Below are 24,165 nucleotides of genomic sequence, written 5' to 3' on the forward strand. Positions count from 1 at the left end.
CATGCATCAACCAAGTCAACGAGCCTGATCACCCGATCCCGTTAGTCGCCTTTTACGACAAGCATAGTCGCCTTTTACGGCAAGCATGGGTTGCTGAAGACCTATTCTACCCCGGATCTTCACGGGTAAGTATAGGCCAAACCAGTTATCTTATTTATTATGTGAATATGCATTTACACGACGTCACATCTTCTAGACAGTTCAATGTACCTGGTGCCATTACTGTTTTTCAGTGATCATACTGCGCACCTCTCTGATTTTTCAAAATGTAAATCTTTATTGTTCAGTTTGGGTTTGGGCTCTGTTTGGGAAACCAGTGCATAAGTCATCGTCATTTATGTCGCGTCTGAAAGGTATTTATGAAGAGGATTGGCATAGTTTTCTGGAAAAGGGTAGTAAATCTTTCTCTTATTCCCTATTCAAGGTATCGTTTAGGACAGCGCTGTATCTTAGCTGTGTGCTCGTCATTAAATTTAGAGTGGCGCTTGCTCGGCTAGATGTTTTTCGTATCAGCTGTGTGTTGAAACTGGAAACTGGTTTGATTTATTGTTATGGTATCCACAAAATAAGTAGGATCCGTTTTTTTCCGTTTTTGTTGTTCTTTGTGTAACGCCGCACGTAGCAATATTCCAGTTATATGACGGTTGTCTGTAAATAATCGAGTCTGGACCAGACAATCCAGTGATTGATTTCACGACCACCGATCCACGCAATTGAGATACAATGACATGCATCAACCAAGTCAACGAGCCTGACCACCCGGTCCCTTTAGTCTCCTCTTACGACAAGTATAGTCGCCTATAACGGCAAGCATGGGTTGCTGTAAATCTGTTTTTAACCGGATCTTCAAAGGTCAAGTTGGATTCAACTGAAATGTTAAGATGAAATAAAACTGAATTATATGTGTTGTTTACATATCAAATGTTTCCAAATTGTTACAAAACGTTTGGCCACAGCAAGGCTACGTATTCACAACTTATTGTGGTAGGCACAGTATAACTCATGCGTCTGGACTGAGGGAGGGCCGTATTCCTCCTTGTGGGTCACCTGCTTGGCAATATGGGACGGGAAAACTGCAGGGGGTGAGGGTAGTTAAGTTGACAGTACAGAAAGATAACAGAGATCATTTTACAAATGTGAAACCTCATTCCACAAAGGAAGAGGCGAAAGCTGAAACTTGCTGAGATTTACAGAACAAAGGCAGTTATTTCTAGTTTCTTACTGACTCTCGAGGATACATTTAATAAAAATCCGTGTGTGCGACACGGCCACCAGTCACTAAATTTGGGTCACAATCATTCTGTCTTCTTTCATTTGTCATCTGAAATACCATCCCTTCGTGCACTTGTGCTTCCTACTCAAGTTACCAAACACATCCTGTTTACGTACACGTGCAAGATATATATTGCGCCGAGGAGAATTTACGATTATACGTTGATGCGTCTCACTGCTGTGTCATATTTCTTATCGCCCGGGATCACAGGTGTGATACCAGTCTCCCTCAAGGAGACGTATGATTAAACTCTTTGCTTCGTCAATGCTTCGTCTAGCCCAAACCGGTAACTGGTACCACTAGCAACGATACAATGGCGTACAAAGACTTGCAATGAGTCAAGCATCCGTCGCTCGATTTCCATTTTGATTTATTGTTTAATTGATAGATTGATAGATTGATACACTGTGAGTGAGTGAGTGAGTGAGTGAGTGAGTGAGTGAGTGCCTGTTCCACTGGTATGCCCTGATCTGGGTACAGGTCACCGGCTTAGCGTCACCGATCTAGATATATCTATGCAGGAATAGGTCATCCATGCGGATAGCGTAATCTCGATTAATGTATTCAGGAACCTTTCGTGAACAACATTTATTGAAAATGCTACCGAAGAATAAAAAAACTTTAAGATTTGGCTTCTGTGGTGGAATCATTCTAATATTTCACATAACCCTTAAAGTACTTCTTGAATGTTGTCACGCCATTCATTCAGACAGATCTCGAAGATATGTTAACATCTATGCGAGGACAGCGGATAAGATATCGCAAGGCCGGTTCACAATCCGTAAAAGCCTATGATATGCCATGAATAGCCCATTGCATCTCGTATATACGGTACTCCACACAGAGATTAACGAAGGGCATCTATTTGATCAGGGGTTATTTAAATATCTATAACAGCTGTGTGTCAGTATATCCAGTTTCTGTCAGTGCAGAACAATACCAAGTCGGTCAGCTGTGAGCATGGTTCTTCAGCATCGGACATCAGCTGTCCTTGACACGCACATTTCAGCGCATTTGAAGCTACTGAGAATGCCCCCTGCATTAAGGTCCGTTCTGTGTGTGTGTGCGTGCGTGCGTGCGTGCGTGGATGCGTGCGTGCGCGCGCGTGTGTGTGTGTGGGGGGGGGGGGGGGGGGGGGGGGGGGCGTGGGGGTGAGAACGAGGGGATAGATGATGGATTTAACAACAAGTAAGGTCATCTTGAGCGGGACGGTTTTCGTAGGCAATAGATGGAGTAGCATATGAACTATGATTCTCTTTAGGTAGAAAAAGATCCACGATGTTCGACCTGGTAGAAGTGTGTAATCAAACCGCACAGCATTGGTCTTTGATTGACTGTGGCGTCAAAACAAACTCATTCATGTACTTGATCTGAATGTTCAACTTAATTGTTATGGATAGTCACGGAGCCGTGATCAAGAGAACAGGGTGTCATTAGATAAAAATGAAGTAATAATAGGATTACCAGAAAAACGGGGTATAACACCCAAGCCAATAACCTCCCCTCAGGAACACCAGAGTAAGTCAGTACCAGATTGAAAACTGCCCCATAAGTATGTACATGTATGACAGGCTAGTCGGGTATTGCTACTTGTATATGAGAAAACAAAGTTATTAAAATTAATAGCAAAACTGATGAAAGTCACCAATAAACGTGTATAAGTGTTATATCGTCACTGCAAAAATAATGAGTGTTGTCTTTAGTATTAACATTCAAATACGTGATATCTATATTAACGATATATATATATATGTAATAGGATGACATGAATAGAACAATGAGTAGTACGTCCAGATTAGTGTATAGGCAACATTTAAAAGTAGATGAAAGAACACAATCGTCCGGAATACAATGTATAATTCTAGTGCACTTCCATGGGACTATATAGCATACAATAAGCTTTCGGGTCCCGTTTGGGTCTGTTTGGGTGGCAGCTTAGATATCCATAGAGTAGGTTCATCTCGGAATCTCCCATATAACTGAGGCTCCTCTTCAATTTAAATGGAGTTACTTGTTCCTTTCAAAACTATACAGTTTTAGAGACTAAGCATTAGTCTGAATAGATATCACCAGTTTGGAATTTGAAACTAATCTGTTTACAGTAACAGAACACTGTTTAAGAGTCATATACAAATGAGAATATAGTGGAAACAATACGCGAAATCGAGCATGCACAGAACGGAAAATTTAGACAAGGCATTAAGCAATCCGCATGCGCAGAACGACTGATTTAAGTACTTCCTCTAAGCGCTTCGAGTACAGCGTCAAACTCGGGCCTGTAATCTAACACGCGTGAACTGACCAATGAAATCTGAGAAGTAGGAATACCGGTAGACGCTGTTGCTTGATTGACAATGCCAATCAAGAAAGGGAGGAGCTTGATGATATCGTTCTCTCCCAGTAAATTCCGATGTCAAATAACGACGTTATTTGGACGGAAAACGATGGTTTGAAAGCGTCCAAATAACGTCGTTTATCCGTCCAATGACCATATACGGAAAAAACGACGTTTTCATGTTTGCAGTGTTACTTTCATATGATGTACGTTCTTGAGAAACCTAACACATGAAAATAATAGTCAAATTCTAAGATATTGTAACGAAATCTCATGCATTAACAAACAACAAAACACAACACCTTTTCAACTCGAAATTTGCAACATAATGTCTCACACTTATCCCGCAGTGCCCAATTTGGCCACATACAAATACTGCACGTGCACTTTGACTATTAGCATTAAGCAAACCTACAGTCAATAGAATACAACCAAAAAATGACTCACTGCAAAACAACAGATCGATCAATTGGAATGACCAAGGTAGGGACATCCAACGTCGATATGGGGCGGTCGGGTAGCCCAGTGGTTAATGCAATCGCTCAGGTGCGGCTTACAGATAGGGGATGTGAGAAGTACACTCAACAACTTGGTCCTGTGACACCAATATCTTAGCGTATTTCTCAAACAAGTAAAGTTTGGTTTTCATTATTGTAGTACATGTCTGGAATCCAGTCACAAAAACGCAACTGCGACAGAAAAGCATGCCTTCCATGCAAAAGTTGACTTTTATGCAAGCCCCATGCATTTCACTACCCAAGAGTGGGTGTAAAAACATGTGCGTTAGCGGGATTCCATATGCATTGTTTAGCATCGTGCTGACAACAACCACTCAGAAAAACAACAAACTTACGCAATTATTCAACATTACGAAATGCCACGACTGTCCGAAAATGAGCGTCTGCGAGCCATTGGTATGCTTGAAGCAGGATCGAGTCAACGTGGTGTTCCAAGACAATTTAACGTCCACAGAAACGCCATTTGGTGTTTATGGCAACGTTGGCAACAGACGAATGCAGTCAGAGACCATCCTCGGAGTGGCAGGCCACGCATAACTAATAATCGACAAGACAACTTGATTCGAACAACACACCTACGAAATCGACTCCAGTCAGCAACAGTGACTGCAAGAAGCATCCCTGGCCTTCGACGAATATCTTCACAAACCGTACATCGTCGCCTCAGATGTGCAGGGATTGTCGACAGAAGACTCGCCAGACGTCCCATTTTGACAGGGAGCCAACGTCAAGCACGTCTACAGTGATGCAGACAGCGTCTACGCTGGACGGCCATGCAGTGGGGACAAGTTCTATTCACTGACGAGTCTCGTTTTTACCTCAGCCACAGCGATGAACGGATTCGAGTGTACCGACGTCAAGGTGAACGTTACGTCACTCATTGTGTCATGTGTCGGGGGCGGCAGCGTTACGGTATGGGGTGGGATTACAGCCGGATAGAGGACCCGTTTGATAGTGGTAGAGGGAAATTTCAATGGACAGCGCTACCGCGACGAGATCATCGGCCCTGTTGTTCTACCGTTTTTGCGTCGTCATGGACCAGGCATTACCTTTCAACAAGACAACGCCCGGCCTCACATTGCTCGACTTGTTCAGGATCTCTTCAACAAAACAACGTGAATGTCATCCCCTGGCCGGCTCGCTCCCCTGATCTCTCACTAATCGAGCACATGTGTGATGAGATGGATCGGCGCCTTCGACGTCAACCACGTGTTCCACAGACACTCCAGATATGGACAGATATCCCACAGGACGTTGTGCGACGCCTGGTCCATTCCATGAAACGACGATGTGTTCCTTGCATCGCAACAAGAGGTGGACACACACGCTATTGATGTGTAAATTGACATTTTGGCATGTTCATGTTATTTTTATGAAATCACACATTTTCTGAAGTCACTTGAAGTCCACTTGAGTAGCTAAGCTAAGGTTATCGAAATACTGATAGGCTCTTGACTGCCTATGCGCAACCTATCGCCTTGCATAACGGGGTCCTGCGCCACAAAGTTTACAATCAGGTCTCAATACCCTATGACGTAGTTTAAAACATAAACTTATAAAGCATATACTTATTAGAATTACTAGAGAATGTAAAACGTCAACGCCAGACAATAATCAGTCTCCCTTATCCATTCCATTGAGCGTAAACGGCAAGACTGAGGTGAACATTGTGATAATTGCACGGAAATCTTTCAGGGGCATTTCTTTAGTAAGTATCTTGAAATTTTATCATAGTATCTTGAAATTAAAAAACAAAACAAAAACAAGTCCTAAAAGGCTTCCGTATAATTGAGCGCTGCGTGTGTTTAGCAAGCAAACTGCTAGTTCCATCACAAATGTTGTTTTTTAAACAGTGGTCAGAGGAAGCGGGCATTGGTGACTGGAAGTCAAACAATAAATTCCACAACATGGTTTGACACCTTTTTCTACAACAGTGTAAAATATTTCAACAACTTGATCAAGGTCAATTATATGCAAACTGTTTCATAGACCTCCAGTTTATTTTACATGTATGGATTAATGGTTCTTCTAAGACAACCTTGTTGGGTGATTCAAATAACTGTCAGGCCTCGATTTGGGGAATAGCTATTGGGAGCTAGCCTTGAAACAGGAGAGAAGAGAGCTGTGAGGTCCTGAGGGTTTATTCAAGCAAGTGTCTCATATCAATCAAGTTACATCAATTAATACATAATAGTGACGTACAATGATAATAATGAAAATAATATGCTAACAGAGTATCCATCTAATAAAAGCAATGTATTAAATATTAGAGTATGTACGGTAACATGATACAACAGATGCAGTATTTACCAGAATAATGACGGTAATGCCAAATAACATTTCTTAACAGCTAAACTGAGTAGTCGTAACATTTTAATAGAGCATGTACGGTAGACTGCGCAACCTGCTTAGATGAGGAACATGACATTTACTTATGAAAAGACGGTAAACATTGATGTTTTTAGTTTAAGTAATGATTATCACAACATAATAATTTCGGCAAATACGGAAAGTAAATACCTGATCCAAATAAAGATACGAATGTACGCGGTAGAAGATATAGCTCGGTTTCAGTTAGTGTAATTATTAGTTTTAGTTGTGATTACTTTGGTGACTACGGTAATGAATCACGGTGGCTGTGTTGCTATTGACTGCGTGAATTTCCTAAATATATACGGAGCTTTACGATAACAGCTAATGGAGTGAATATGGTAATTGTATACTTAAACGGTGCGCGTTTGAATGTTCGTTGTTATGAAGTATACTAGCCACATAAAGAAACTGTGCACGGAGAAAATATATTCTTGATTGAAATACAACACAGCAAGAACAAAATGATGCAGACGCTGTAGCAGCTGAATGATCGATCTATAAGAAAATGTCAACGGGACCTGAACAACATCTGTTACGATGACGTCAGAAGATCAAAATGGAGTAGGGGGTCAAACAACAAAGTCACAAAGTCAATAACGGGTATGACCACCCTGTGCGTGAATCACAGCAGTGCATCGGCGACGCATGGAGTCCACCAAATGGGCATGGAAGGCCTGGGGAATGGCCTGCCATATCCTCCTCAAATCCTGTGCCAAGTCACGGACGTTATCTGGAGGATGTGGAAGACGACGCAGACGGCGCTCCATTTCATCCCACACATGCTCTATTGGGGAGAGATCTGGAGAATTTGCAGGCCATGGCAGTAACATGACATTGTTATGATGAAGGAAATCCATTGCAACCCTAGCCGTGTGAGGACGAGCGTTGTCCTTTTGAAATGTCAATCCCGGGCCATGACGTTGCAGGAAAGGAATGACCACAGGCCTTAGAATCTGACCTCTGTAGCCAACACCGGTGAGATTGCCCTGAACAACCACCAAAGGGGTTCGGTGCCGTGGTGTTATCCCAACCCAAATCATCACAGAGCCACCTCCAAAACGATTCCTCTCCACAATACAGTTGCGTGCATAACGTTCTCCCAAACGCCGGTAGACACGTTGGCGCCCGTCACTGTGGGAAATGTTGAACCTCGATTCATCTGTAAAGACAACATTTCTCCACCATATTCGAGGTTGGCGAACATGATTTCGACCCCATCTTAGACGGTTGACTCGATGACGGTGTGTCAGGATGGGACGTATGGCAGGGCGTCGTGGTCGAATCCCATACTGACGTAAACGATTCCTGAAAGTGTTGGGATGGATACGGCGCAGTCCAGGAATTGTCTGGGACGTCGTTACTCCCGTTTGGAACCTGTGTCGGAGATGTGTAACTCGAATTCATCTGTCCTGTCTTGGCGTCGTTACTCGGGGACGTCCTGAACGTGGGTGATCGGCAACGTCATTTGTGTTCTGATAACGCCTCACCAATGCCGATATCGTGGTACGATGGCATTGGAAATGTGTTGCCACCTGTTGTTGCCTCATTCCCGCTCGGATCATTCCAATGGCTTCATGACGCTGTGCAGCTGTCAATCTTGGCATGATTTGCTTGTAAAATGCTTGTGTCTGCGCCTGAGAAGTTTTGAGTTTTTGAATGACCACAGATCATGCTTTCCAAAGTGACAGCGAATTTTGAGTTGCACATGCTGTGTACAGCTGCACAGGATGCACGTGCAGTAACACATTGCACGTCCATAGGCCCCCATCAATGACGTCATATCGCATGGCACGTGCATGAGCGTTTGAATGTCTCCAATAATTGCTGTGTTCAAACCTATATTTCATATATGGACAGTGTGCCCTTATATCTATATTTTCTCCGTGCACAGTTTCTTTATGTGGCTAGTATATATAGGATGACTATAACAGTATTTAAATGACTACAGTAATGAAATTGTGGTATAGGCTGTGTTGTAGCGTATGCAAATATATGAGGGTCAGGTTTCTTTACAATATATTCAAATACTTACTTAATGAGGATAAAACCTAAAAAATATGGAATGCGTTGTTATAGCCTATTCTGTAAGCGCACACTGAAAGTAAAGCTGCTCAAATTAACCTTTGATCGGTGGACTGTCGGAAAATATGGAATAACCGACCTACATATAAAATAAATTTTGCTTGAAACAGTTGTGTTAACTCTAGGAACCGTTTTGTGCCTAAGCTACATGCTTGCATCGCAACCAGAGGTGGACACACACGCTATTGATTTGTAAATTGACATTTTGGCATGTTCATGTTGTTTTTATGAAATCACGCATTTTCTGAAGTCAGTATGGCAAATTATGCCATTTGAACACCTACAGGAGTCTTTTATCTGTTGCAAACCGAAATTGTTTCAGATGTGGTAAAAAACATAACTTTGCATCAAATCGTATTCAATGCCATAGGAACTTTTGTTGTTCAGTATATTATCCAGTTGAGGCGATCAATGCTGTCTTGCTCACGTGATATACATGCTTTGGCAAAGTGCCAGTGTTGGACGTGTTACTTTTGGGTATGCGCAGTACATGTAGTGGATCAGGCCCTGCTTTAATCTACACTGCGTTCAAAGTGATACGGCCGTTATGGACGTTAACAGGTCTGATTTAAACATAGTTTACTGGAATTGTAATGTAATGTAATGTATGTATGTATGTATGTATGTGTGTGTGTGTGTGCGTGTGTGCGTGCGTGCGTGCGTGCGTGCGTGCGTGTGAATATAGGATGCTGAAAATACCCTTGTAATTTTATTAATTTAATTAAACTCATGCATAGTTCTTTCGCTCGTCATAAAATTTCGTGTAATAAAATTGCTATTACACGGAAGCCAGTTTAGTACTTTATTTCTTACTTGCCGTTGATAACTTTTCCAAACTTAACAATAGTGTGTGAATATGCAGACATCTACGCAATCCACAGTCATCCACTTGAGTTGCGCGAAGGTTATCGGAATACCGATAGGCTCTAGACTGCCCATGCGCTACCGATCGCCCTGCATAACGGGGTCCTGCGCCACAATGTTTACAATCACGTCTCAATACCCTATGACGTAGTTTAAAACATATACTTATAAAACATAAGTTCTGACAAATGAAAGTTATATTTTCTTCGTTACGTAGGGAATCGTTTAAAAAAATATAATAATTTAAGTAAACAAATCAGCTAGGTACATTCGTTCTATATTATTTTGCTATCTGGCTTTCTTTTAATTTTCCGTCTCCCTTTCAGTGGTCAACCCTTTTCGAAATATCTACTTTGTCTTGGGGCAAATTTTGTCAAACCGCCAAAACTTCTAAAAGCATCAAGCTGTTTTAATTAAAAGCTAGGTTCATTATAAGCAGAACAATTGTCTCATGCTTCAGATTGTATCTAATTTAATTTTTATATAATAGCTAATATAAATGCGGTTGACTTTGCAATATTGGTCATGCGTGAAGTCCATTTTGTATCTTGAGATAAACTAACACCTACATGTAGGTGTTTATGAGTTTCTGTGATTCCGTGAGTTGATATGATGTTCTGTGGCACTGTTATCATACAGCACATGTGGGTAATGCCATAACCGTTTATGATTGAAATGCAAGTATTGTATCTTAGGCCATTTCAAGACATCGGCGAATAACCTAGTATTAATGTCATTTATGTAAACGAGAAATAAGACTCCAGTACAGGATCCAATGCCATGCTGAGGTTATACCCCACGTGCGCATTCAATATTAGGGGCATAAATTACAAATTGCATATGTTGGTTTATATTTAAGTTTACAAACAGCTGAAACATGTTTGCTATTGACTTTTTTCGCAATAATGGTAATGTGTCCAGTCCGTTTCAGACAAAGTGACACCTAGGTATTAATAGTTCTGTTATCGTCATTGCTTTATATCTGACATGCATGTATATACTTGCAACAAAACTAAGTCATACCTTAACATAAAGTACAATGAAAATTAAAAACTTCAATGCATTTAGTATATTTACACTGTTGAACAAATGTCTTAGCACCATTGACACCATTGCAAACTTGTAACCTACCAATGCGTGTATTCCTTTTTGCAAAGCAGTTGACAGTAGCGAAAATGCTTGATGAAATATGTTTGGTGAATCACGAAAATGGAGACGGGAGTTCACAAAGTTAAAAGTACGCAAATAAAACTCCTCAGTCAAGCTGTTCATTAACAGACTCATGATACTTTTTTCATTCATTAATAAGGTATTATTTCTTCATCAACAACATTACGATGAACATTGAATTATTCATTCTGGTAAGTGAGTGAATGTTTGACGCCCTAGTCAACAGTATCTAAGGTCCCGGTGGACATAATCGAACCAAGATCTGTCAAACCACTGGTTATTCAAAGCTGTTGAATGACGTTTCACGTCGTCGGGATACGATGATACAAATTGGCCCCCAGTACCTTATGCTTTTCGTAAGAACCGACTAAAATCCGGTGCTCAGGCTCCGTGTCATGACCCGATATCGTTGGTAATTGCTCATGATCGGGATTTGTGCAGTTTGCCGTGATATTGATCGAACATTGATGACACTCACTGACTCGATTTCGGCAGCTCCAGATTGTAAAAGAGAAGGCGAAAATCGGCCTATTCCGGAAGCCACGCGATTACTATGAATCAAGTGCCCCATGTTATCTATGTCATAAGTCATTATTGTCATAAACAGTTTCTGCATCCTACAAAATCTTCTTCATCAAGAACTAGTAGACTGCCGAAGATGTTGAGTTTAATCATGTGATTTAAAATATCTTCCAAGACTGTACAAAACATCTTAAGATATTTTTGGCACTATGTGTGCCTATGTATTGATTGTGATTTGTCAGGAGAACTTTTTAGCGCTCTGGTTTTGCTAATTGTCCTGGATCGGACAGTAAGGTCTGACAAGGCAAGGCTCGATTGATATTGGTTCCCTGTATCGTTCCCTGTCTGCTAGCGTCCCATGTGCCAGTTAGTGAGTAGCAGGCATCTATACAGCGTTAGATTACAGATGCAATATGAGATGAACACTTACCCAATGCTTAGGTGCGATATTATGTGAGGTTACTGCATCTGGTACAGTTCAATGACTTTTTCTTCCATGCACAAGTATTCGTGTATTTGGCGATATACGGTGGGGACCAAATTGTCTTTTTACGTAACACTACAAGGATATGGCACAGAGCGAAATAACCACTGAATATGTTTTGTCGCATGTTGCAGGTATTCATGCATTAAGCGTCAGAGCCTCCGTTCATATTGTCACATAATGCTACATTTAAAAATAGCATATGCAATGTACATTTAGGATTTTACATAACTGAAAACGCTCCATATCGACTGAAAATGACCAATTCATCTGTACAAACTTAAAAATAAAATCAACAAATTCATGTTCATAGTCATAACATATCACTGCCAAAAGCATAGTCTATTGTAAGATTCCGACTATTTTATAAGCATATGAATCAATATCAAATAGCGTTGATACCAAGGGTTCGTATCCTGAAATGGCAAGTCAACTGTTCACCTGCAAAAACATGGTAACATATGGTACACTGTACAAGTCGAAATTGGGAATTGCATGGGACATCATTTTTGTTACCGATGCGTAAAATTTGAAACTGTCTACCATTACACTTTTTGAAAGATTAATACATTTTGACGAAGGGTCGAATGATGCCCTTTTAAATCTTATTGGAAAGCGCATGCTCGATGGTACGTAAAACGTTGTTAAATGTAGACACCAAGGGCTAGAGCTGCACGAATATTGATAGATATATAAAGGAAAGTTGAAGTCATCCCACTTGTCAGAGATTGTTTTGTCACTCCGAATTGTATGTATTTGGATTTTAGATAACGCTCCATTTGAGTTCACCTGTCCAAATAAGACTCAATATCGACTTGGGATGACAAATTACCTTTTCATATTTGAAATAGTACAGACTTATATTATTTTATGAATGAATAAGGACTGACTGGGAATAAGTGTCACATGCATATACATGTATTAAATATCTGGCGGATGAATATGTATGCGCTCCCGAAAGATTTCTTTATCAGCGAATTATAAATCTGTACCTCCCAGTAGATTTCCACGAACGCTGCACTAAACTGATCCACTCAGGGTGTTTTCGCAAGCCAAGATGCTCAACGTGCAATTGTGAGTCTGATATCATTAGCGTAGACACTTAACTCTGTATCAATTGGGGTTGTTGAATGGGAAATGTATTTAGTTTTCTTTTCAATGGGTCAGCGACTATGATATACAGGTCATGTGTTGATTGCTATGTAAATATACACTTTTTGATTTACGTAGCATGGCGTAATACTGTTTTGACTTGTCCTCCATTATGTCAATGAAATATCAATGAAATATAAACTGCAGAAACTTATTACATTAAGGAGATTAAGAAGATACAGAAAATAACAACAAGTAGCCAAAACAAAGTCTTTCAACCTAAAAAAAAACCCAGCTCATTTTAAAAGTATAATGTTATACGCATGGCGGGACAGTGTTGACGTGGATGGTTATCGGCGTGGCATGCGTTCATGTATTTGCCAACAGACCTTTTTGAAAAACATTTCATAATTCTTTGTGATATACCCAATAGCCCATTCAATTCACACGGTCTCCAAGATACATTCACAAAAGGTTCCGGTCCGAGCAGCCTTGATCTGGTGTAAATTCCTTAGACGAAAACAACTTTAGCTTTCTATTGGGACTGCAACTTCCATGACTAAATACGTCACGTTTGCCGGGAATGAATATTTGTTTGTTGAAAGAAATACCGTTTCCAGACCACAACTTTCCTTTTCTTCTCTGCCCACCGGTGAATGCAAAATTATACAAATATTAATAGTAGTCCAAATGACCTAGTCAAATGTTAACTAGAAGCAGTTATCCAGCCCGTATACATTAGAACTGGAATTGACCTTATCATGCAAGCAGGTCGTGAGAACCGTTTATTGGACCAACCTGGTTTGTCTTGGCATTGCTATAATTGACATCACAATAATAGTGGCCCTATTAATTGAAATAATCGAAAATCGATCGACAACACACGTGCAAACACTAAATGTCTAAACTGAGAAAATACAAGGGGCCAAAGACAAGATACACATAAAAGTGCGAATATGTGGACATACAGAGTGAATCAAAATGAAATTTGAAAAGCTGTATTGCATAACTGACAGTTACCTCATTGTAACTAGGGAATGAACCTATTTCGGACACCCTATTCATCAAAGACAAGGTTTAGCTATAGCATATCATAGTTCATGTAAATAATACAACATTTAATTCCAATATCTCTGCACTGCTCATATATACATACTCATAGTTATACTCATAACAAATGAATTGACAGAACCCTTTTCCCAAACTTAAGCAGCAATTCTCGTGTTAGCGGTTACATCTGAACTATCAACCGTTGATTCCATTTTACAGATAGGGCCCAAAATGTTAGAAACAATATTTTGACTATGACAATGACAATACCTCCCAGCTTATGTTTTGTACACCTACCAAAATTAATAGTAAGTGGAGAACAGTACATATACTGTTGAGGATATGTCGTTAATAAACTTTTGCACCTCTATAGTGGAAGTGATTAGATGGGATTGGTTGATCTATTTGGTGTATCTAAATTACTTGCATATAATTGTTAAAAAACATTCAGATAAAAAATCAGTTCTGACCAAGCTAACAAATTCACGTTGTCACAACGTTGTGATAACGTTGTGTTTCTGTTGTGGATGTGACGTTCATATAACGTTATTCTGTGGACTCCCATATATGTTGTCACAACGTCATTGAATAACGTTGTGTTACGTCATATTCACGTCGTCACAACGTTGTGGTGACGTTGTGGGAACGTTGTATTTTTACGTTGTAGGAACGTTGTGTTTGACGTTGTGGCAATGTTATAATAATGCGTCCCTACAACGTTATTCGGTGTACTACCATGGACGTTGTCAAAACGACGTGAAATAACTTTGTGTTACAAGGATGAAATACGTTGTGACCATTCCTTAGTAAAATGTTGTAAAAACAACCCAAAAACATGTTCCGGAAATGTTTTAGAATATGCTTTAGTCACGTGAATGTGCATGATTCGAGATACCTTTTACCTATGTTATTTAAAACCAGGGCGTCGAATAGCCTAGTTAGATCGTGATTTACTGACAATGTTCAAAATGTAAAAATACCACTGAGCTGTTAACTAGATACATATGGCTATAACAAAGTCAGACACCATTACCCTTTTGGCAAGTACTGCAGGAAACACAATAAGAATGGCAGACATTGTAAGGAGTTGACCTTAGGTAGTTTCTGGGGAGGGTCTGGTCGAAAAATATATTGTCACCGAACATTCTTGACAAAAATTATTACGGTTTGGACTGGTAAAAAAAATGCCTGCCACAAAAAATGACATAGATCTAGTTGCAAGTTGCTTATCTTCAGGCTCAAAGAGGTAAATAAAATCATGTATCTGCTTTTGTAGCTGTGACCAGAAACATATGTAATCTCCATAGAAAAGTTCCCACCCCCTTGAATACTAAATGGTCGGTCTCTAATCAAGTCCGTATAGTATACTTCAACTTTCAGTCATGCGACGTCACCAGTCAACAAAGAACTCCTAGACACATTTGTGTTGACATTTTAATATTTTTAGATAATTGAAAATTTATACACTTTTCGAAATTATTGAATGACAGAATCTTCTTTCTTTGGTGTTCACTTCCACTTCCCTGAAATACAAACAGCTTCATAAATCTCGAGCAGGTATTTGAAAGATACAATATGACGAGAAAAAATCATTTGGAGATAAGGTTTTATCGATATTTTAAACAATAATGTATAATGCAAGTGTCTGATGGAAATTTTAACATTCATTCCGAGACATCAAGAACCAGGTTGAATACAAAACGTGGTACGAGCATAGATTAATATCAATAGATCTACATTCTTAGCATTCATTTAAAGCAGAAAACACACACCAATTAACATGGATATAGACAATGGGATGTTAGTGAGTGAGTGAGTGAGTGAGTATGGCTTTACGCCGCTTTCAGCAATATTCCACTAATATCACGGGGGGGGACCAGAAATGGGCTTCACACATTGAACCCATGTCGGGAATCGAACCCGGGTCTTCGGCGTGACGAGCGAACGCTTTAACCACTAGGCTACCTAACCGCCCCTACAATGGAATGTAACTGTAAACAATATTGTATTTATGTAAACAATATTGTACTTACGTTAACATAATTCACAGCCCGGGTTTATTTAGTGCGTTCCTCAATGATTCAACATTCTTGATTTATCTCTGTAAAGGTCGTGTAACATTTTTACCCTTGCTGCAACGATAACATATTAAAAAAAGTCACAACTAGAACTATATTCAATAAGCATACATTTAGATCTATAGTCTATCCCAAAATATAACATACATTGTATAATTGCCTAAAATTAAGGAAAACCTATAAATCTAAAGTCCCCATGTATAACGTCCGATCGGAATTATCTCAGGCTATAGATATAAGGAACACAATTTTGAGTACCATCATAAAAATAAACACCTAATGTAATTTGGTTTCCATATACCCCGGTCTGACAAACCGGTCAGGCAAACCAGTGATTGTTATAGTGAGCCACGTCTCACAACCTCTGTCAGAGTACAATGACACACAATCATGTTAGTGCAAACTTGGTTTGTTGGGGACCTTTTCTAAACCGGAATCCAAAAGGGAACAGATTATATTAAACAGGCATTGTAGGTAATTACGACTCACATCTTCATCGCAGCGCTGTTTATATAGATCTAGCTGCAGTACGATTTCGTAGCGTGCACTGGAACTTACTCGTTCAGTTTTCGATCACCATTATATTCTCTCTCATTGTCAAAAAGTTTCAGAGAACCAAGTAGCATATGAAATTTATATGTTACTACGTGTATTAACATAATACAGTTCAATATCGTTAAATATATTTCTGTAGTATGGTAGCCTACATGTACGTGGCAAACATATGGAGATCGAAAACCGAACGAAAATGGATTCTATCAATTCCATTGTATTTTTCATTGGTGCACGTTGGCTACACCTATCTCACCTTAATAATCAACAAACGATGACCAACTCACTGACATTAGAGGGGTTTCAGCTCCCATGATGCAGTGCGCGGTCGCCATGTTGGTTGTCAACCTAAACAAGCGCGAAACGTAAACACGCCGGGGATTTTTTTTCAACCTGCCGATATGCCTGTTTCATGTGCGGTTATAAATTGCAGCAATCGTGCAAAAAGAGACAAGAAGAGGTTTTTTTCAGACTTCTGCAGTAATCAATAACAGTGATGAGAAAACGAGGGATCTCAGTCAGAAGCGGCGCCGTTTGTGGTTTGCAACTGTCAACAGGGAAGATCTGGCATTCAAGGATACCCGTTACATGCGTGTGTGCAGCGATCATTTTGTCGGCGGTAAGTGTGAAATTTGTATGACTGGTAGGTTTTTCGTAGTGCGAAATTATGTTCTGCCGTCCTTCGAAACCGAGTATACTTTCAATATTTGAAACGGATAGAAGGTAGATAGTGCTAGATCAGAAGGTAGATAGTACTAGATCTACCAGGCCTATCCCTGTCTTTATAAAACCATGTCTAGCGTTGCTGTATCGAATGTATTTTTTTGTGGTACGACATTAAGGTTTTTTAAATTGTCTTTGCAGTAGCATTTTTAAAGTGACAATATAACTATCCTCGGTAATCAGTGGTCATTATTTCAACAAGGCCATCAGGGCTAAATGTTGTCACTGATAACTGTAAACAATGTGGAGCATGTCTGAACTGCATATGCCTCGATACAATTAATTGTGTTGTTGTGATTGTAAATACGTCATGGTAAATGTTAATAAATAAATAATCTTCTCCAGGTTCTCCATCAGCCCTGTATCAGGACACCCATCCAGGTTGGATACCTAGTTTGAAACTTGGCTATGACAAGGGCGACAAAGGCGACATGGGTTCTCGTTTCTTCCGTCTACAGGTAAACTTAACTAAGAATTAGGCTGATTGTGGTTTGTCTAGTGATAGAAATATGGCACACACACATGGGAAGAAAATTGAGGGTTGCAAGGTTAATTTATTGTTGCTATAAAGCATAGGTATGAAACGTACTCCCTCTATCTTCATTTGGTTACATTAGGTTTATTGCCAGGACTTCTTGAGTTTCATGTTTAATTTTGAACACTGTGGGATAAAAATATGAAAACATCAATGTCATGCTGTAAGTGTACATGTTATCTCAGTGTAATTGAAATACATGTATTTTACTAAAAATTACTGCTCTTTGTTATTTAGGGAAGCAAGGAGGCGACACGACTCCGTGACCTGCGATTTTATGAAGAAGAGCAACAAAGTGAGGCAGAACCGGATGCTGAACCAGTGGATCAGGACATTATACCTGGATCGGAACTTGAAAGTTGCAAGATGAAAATTGACATTCTTAAATCAGAAAATGAATCTTTAAAACACGAGAATCTTCTACTCAAGAATATAGTGCATAAAATGAAAGCAAATAATACTGAAGATTTTGATGGTGATGATGATAAAGTACGATATTATACTGGTCTCCCATCCTTTGTATCACTACTTGCATTATTTCAATCTAGTATCATATGGAATTACTCAACCTACACATTCATCATTGACAAAATTTCAAAAGCTTATTATTACACTAATCAGGCTCCGATTGAATTTATCCACTCTTGACCTAAGTTATAGGTTTGGTGTCAGTAAAGCTACTATTTCCAGGACATTTGATCACGTGATGGATGCCTTGTACATCAATTTGAAACGAGAATTTATGGAAAACAATGCCAATGATATTCAGAAGGTATTTTGGACGCAGAGTGTTTGTTATAATAGATTGTTTTGAGCTCTTTATTGATAGGCCATACCATTTGACAGCTCGAACCCAGACTTGGTCAACGTACAAGACAAGCATCATAATACTGTAAACTATCTTATTGGCATCACTCTCAAAGGTTCTGTAAGTTACATTTCTGAGGGATGGGGAGGTCGTGTTAGTGATAAGTATTTGACAAGTAATAGTGATTTTACTAACCATTTCTTACATGGTGATATAGTACCAGCAGATAGAGGGTTTTATATGCAAGAAATTATTGATCCTTGTGGTGCAGAGTTAAGGATCCCAGCTTTTACACGAGGTAAACCGCAGTAAAGTGGCACTGAAGTTGAGGAGACAAGAAAAATTGCCAATGTGAGAATTCACGGAGAAAGAGTTATTCATAGTATCCGTCAAAAATATATGATACTCAGCAGAACTGTTCCCATTGATAACCTATGACCAAAAATACTGATGCTGTTCCACTACTTGATAAGATTACCCATGTTTGCTGTGCACTTACCAACATGTGTCCATCAGTTGTTCCATTCCAGTGAAAGTTTATTTCTTAGACTTGTAAAAGATTAAATACAAAAACAAAATGTCAAATGTGTTTAATGATTTCATAATTATGGTACAGGAATAAAACCACCTAGACATGTTTAGTGTTACCTAAAATGCCATTGTTATGCATAGGCAATACAACTGATTTAGATTAGCCCATGTTCATTCTGTGTAAAACACCACTGTGGTTTACTTGAAACAATTTTTTAACAATATGAATTGATAATTTCATCATGGATGTATTATCATTTAAACAGATAAGGAAATAACCTCACATTGAAATGTGATAACTGATATTTCTTTTCACTTGGTGATTTTGCTGAAATATTATCTTGAACAAGTGTTAGTACGTCTTTGACCTACTTGGCAGATCAACAGCAAATATTTCCTGCATATGACTTTGAATTACTGATCCAATGTACAATCTGTCAAATTTAGGAATAAATCTAATTCTGAACATGAGAAATGGTCAGTACCTTTTTTAGTTTTAATTTGTACATTTTGTATGCGCAACATTATATCACATGAATATCCTTTTGAGAACAAGTTTCATTAAGACATGGTTTGCCAGCTCAGATACAGAACAGTAAGGACTGAGTCACACTGAAAAGTTAAAGGGATCAGGTTAAGTTACTGAAATCACACATCACTCTTCACAGTTGTGTTTGCGCTTCGTTCCTTTGCTATTTGAACAACAATCTTTGCAAAACCATTTTCCTTTTGGGTTTCGTACAAGACCAACACACTTGAAGTGAAACCATCCCACTGTACATTCTTTCCCATCGCAGCCAACATACTTGCTTCCATCTTCTGGTGTCCTGCATGTACTAAACAGTTATCACCAACACTTTCTGGAGCAACCCTTTCACATGTGGTGTTCAAGAAGTGTCGTGCAACAATCTCTGGTAGAATAACAGATGTACGGAAGAACTGCATCGCCTGATCAGCTACTGGTTGCCAGAAGGCAACACAAGGTGTAATTCTCTCCATAAACATAGCGCCATTCGTCCAAACAACAAAGTCACAATAATCATGATTTGTTACAAATAGTTGTGTTTGCACCTGGTAATAATACTGAAGGTCCCTTTTCAGTTGCAGTGACCCATTAACTTCCTCTAAGTATACCATATTGTTATCAATTAAGTCATCCTTTGCACAGTAAGAACATTTAATCTCAAGGCACCCCTTCCACAACAGCTACAGTCAACAATACCATCAGAAGTTGAACCAAGATGTGGATACTCACAGCTAAGGAATAAACCACATTCCTCAACACTGAAGTTATGGTGATGCTCACAAGATAATTTCTCATAATTATCCCTTGCTGTTACCTCATGGCTGCATCCCCATCTTGTAGCTGGATGAGAAAACTTGACCTCATTAGGGTAACAGATATGGCGAAGTAAACTCCTAGAATGGTCTAACAATGGTGTACGACTTGCGCTCTTCATCTTTGATGCCGTTATACGTCCAGCCCTGAACTGAAACCAAAGTGGGGAACCTGCTTGGTTCCTTGTTGCTGCTTCAACTGCTGTAACCTCCTCTTCTGTGATGCTCAGCTGATCTAAAACATTCTGACAGTTTTCTAAAACTTCATCATATGGTATGCCAACCAGACTTTCATCAAACAGCTCAGGAATCACTTGTGGAAATTGTGGTTGTAGTGGTACAGGTACATATTGATCACTACAATCACTATGAACTGCTAGACAATATGGTCTGTCTGCATTAATAGTATGAAGAAAGGTGTCAAAATTCTGTGTAGATGCAGATTCTAGTTTATGGGTAAGATTAGCACTTGATAAACTTGAACATGTAGCAGATGAATCATCAATGAACAAGTCAAGTTTCTTCTTCAATGTCTTTGAAGAGGTAAAATCAATGTCTCTTAAAGACGCAATTTCAACCTTTTTCATCGAAGCTGGAAGTTTCCAGTAGGCTGGTTCCTGTATTACCGTGGTACTTTCCCTCAGTCTTCACAACAGTCTTCTCGTGATATCTTATACGAGATACTTTGTCCAATAAATTAGCGTAATTATTCATTACAGACGATAGCGAGATGACAGATAGGAGCAGATAGACGCCGACGATTGCAGAGCGAGTGTGCTGCTGATGACGCTATATTGTTGCTAGGGACGCGAATACAACCAACATGGCGGCGCGCACGGCATGACGGGATAACTCTGAAAAACCTCTATATATGGTGACAATACCGCAAACACCCCGTTATAGCGCGCGACGAGATGCTCGTTTTACTTTTGCTCGTTTGCATTAGAAGGGAGTCGGACATAGATCTAGTTATCGGAAGATGATGAATTGATTCTTTTTTGGAAATATTAAAAATACACATGATAAGCGCGAACATAACATGACGGCCACAAAATGCCGCCAGACTGAATTCTGGTCTTGCCCATGGTAATTACCCTTGGTATCCATAAAATAATAATATGGAAAAAAGTCTTGGGCCTCCTTCACCTCTATATACATCATGTTCTGTGTATCAAATATTAACATCAACACTGACGCTCAGTGAAAGTGGCCGGCAAACTATTCTAAACCCGGCCACTTCTGAATAATACGATGCATTTAAATCATTTGACTATCTGCATGTACAGAAACATATCAACAAGCGGAGACTGCTTTTGAAAAATTATCTTACCTCATCCGAAATCACAGATCATCTGTCCAGTTCCAGTTGCTGCACTATCACTTGGTTATAATATGTCCAGAGCTTGAACTAAGATGGCCTGGTGACAACAAATCTTCCGCGACAAGGAGACGTCATTCTGACGTCACTTCACGAGGCAACAGGTTAAACTTTTCAGCAGTCGCTCTCACGCCGCAAAAAATGCGCGCCAATTGTTTTTAACTGTAATATTGCTTGTGACAACATTCAGTAGACAGATAACTTCGTTAATAGATATATATGTTTAAAAAAATAAAACTAAGAGATGGTAGATCTACAAGTGGTTCCCTTAACATCAATTACAAAAAGTGTGTTATGTCTAAAGCATAACGTTATCACAACGATAGTTTGCAACATACAGAAAGGTAATGCATTACTGCCTTGGTATTCTGACAAATTCATGTTGATTTTGATAAAGCAGTTCTATTCCTTTATGACTATCGAGAAGCAAACTCTATAACGTTTCACCGACGTTTCAGAAACGTAAAATACGTTGTGTGATGTCCGATGCACAACGTTTTCACAACGTGAATATGCAAGGTTGTTATAACGTTGCACGTTGACGTTATAATAACGTTGTGACAACGTTATATCACGACGTTACCAATCCACAACCTTTCCACAACGTTGTGACAACGTCGTGTGTTAGCTAGAAAAATATATTCTGCCCGTTATCTTTTCTGCATATGTTAGCAAGAGGAAAAGATTTTGTTAAGGACATGTCGTTAATTACACAGAGGTTGACAAATGAAATACGTTTTTCAAGGCGTTTTTCCCGTTACCTTTCATTGGGTGATTAAGTTACTATTCTGCACTGAGAACCACTTAAAAAAATGTGCTGGTAGTCAAGGAGTAAACGGTCGTTTTTGAGAGAGGAATAAAAGAGGATGTTAGTTCGACTCCCGCCTCTCCATGTTACACATTGCCACAGCACACATTGAACCGTGAACAAGCGCCCGTCGCTTATTTCATTTCAGAATGATTGCTATCAAAATTCTTGATAATATCTTGAAAGAAATTTAACAAGATTTTCATTAGATCTATTCAGTACGTCAGTAACGAATACTGTTTCATTTTCAGAAAGGCTCCTTACTTCGGTCCAGTTGAAGACGAGAAAACGGCTATAGAGAAAAGTGTGAAGAACTTACGAGACATTGAGGTGAGGTCTTTGAGAGCAGCCGCTATGTGCTACGCCTTATCAAGTGATAATGAGGATAAGTCGCTCAGACTTACATATGCTGGGGCCGCGGCTTCTGGAGTGATGGCATTGTTTACTGGTGCAACAGCTTCTGAAACAAAAATGCCTATTTTTAAGTCTTCCTTTTTTCAACAATCCAAATATTTCAAATACCTTGTTGGATCTGGATCTGCGGTTCTCGTCTTCGCTGGTATGCTTACAGCAATAGAGAAGGCTATTTCAAACAGGTATGAAACGAAGGCTGAGAAGTTCAATCAAGCTGCGGCCGAGTGGCAACATCTGGAACTGCGGATCAACGCTTTCCTTTCTGCTGCTGTCAAAGATCAAATGAAACTTGAAAACTACAAACAATTTACAGAAGAGTGCGCACAGAAACGCAAGGAAATATGCCTAATTGTTTGTCCAGATGAATCGGTCTACAAAGAGCATACATCTGATGTTGATTCACTTTCCGAGCGCAGGCAAAAACTCCTGGACCTTCACAAGAAACTTGAAGGTGGCGGTCTGTACTAATATTAGTGTCTGGACGTTCTCCATCATAAACAGTTACCTTCACTCGGGAACAGTACATGGCATGATTTTAAGCATATGTTTGGGAGTAAAATTCGGTATATAAAAACAATAACACTGGATCCTATGTTAAGTACCTTTTATAACTGTCTCAATAAACTAACGCCAGTAACCTTCAATAGAAATAGTACAGCTTATTGATTGACCATCATATTCTCCAGTTAAACACGCAAAGTAGTATTTTCTGATTGCTGTTCATACTGCTTTTTTATCATATAATGAATAGGTTTCTCGGCAGGATAAAGCAAACTGACAAAATGATATCCGTTAGGGTCATATGCGGATAGAGATGCAAATATCAAAGGTTAAGTATGGACTACTTTCAGTGTTTATTAACAAACATGGCGTCGCCCTTGTCATTCGAGTATGAATTAACCATCGGTAATCTGGATAACCTACGGGGATAATTGCTATCATTATCAAAAGAACAGTCTAATATACTGAAAATCAATGTCTAACTGAAACGTTGCTAAGGCATTTTATAAGTTTTGGCAACAATGGAGATATGAAACCCCACGGTTGTTGTTACTTATAGACTTTGAAAAGGCGTTCGATTCAGTAGACTGGATTTTCATCCAAGAAGCTTTGACTTTTTTTTAATTTGGATCCTCAGTTCAGCACTGGATAACAACATTCTATCTCGATATAAAATCTAGTGTTTTAGTTAACGGTTTTACTTCAGTTTTTTTTTTAAAAGTAGCAAGAGGATGTA

The sequence above is a fragment of the Haliotis rufescens genome, unplaced genomic scaffold (genome assembly GCF_023055435.1).
Source record: "Haliotis rufescens isolate VD_foot unplaced genomic scaffold, xgHalRufe1.0.p SCAF_58, whole genome shotgun sequence".
NCBI classification, from domain to species: domain Eukaryota; kingdom Metazoa; phylum Mollusca; class Gastropoda; order Lepetellida; family Haliotidae; genus Haliotis; species Haliotis rufescens.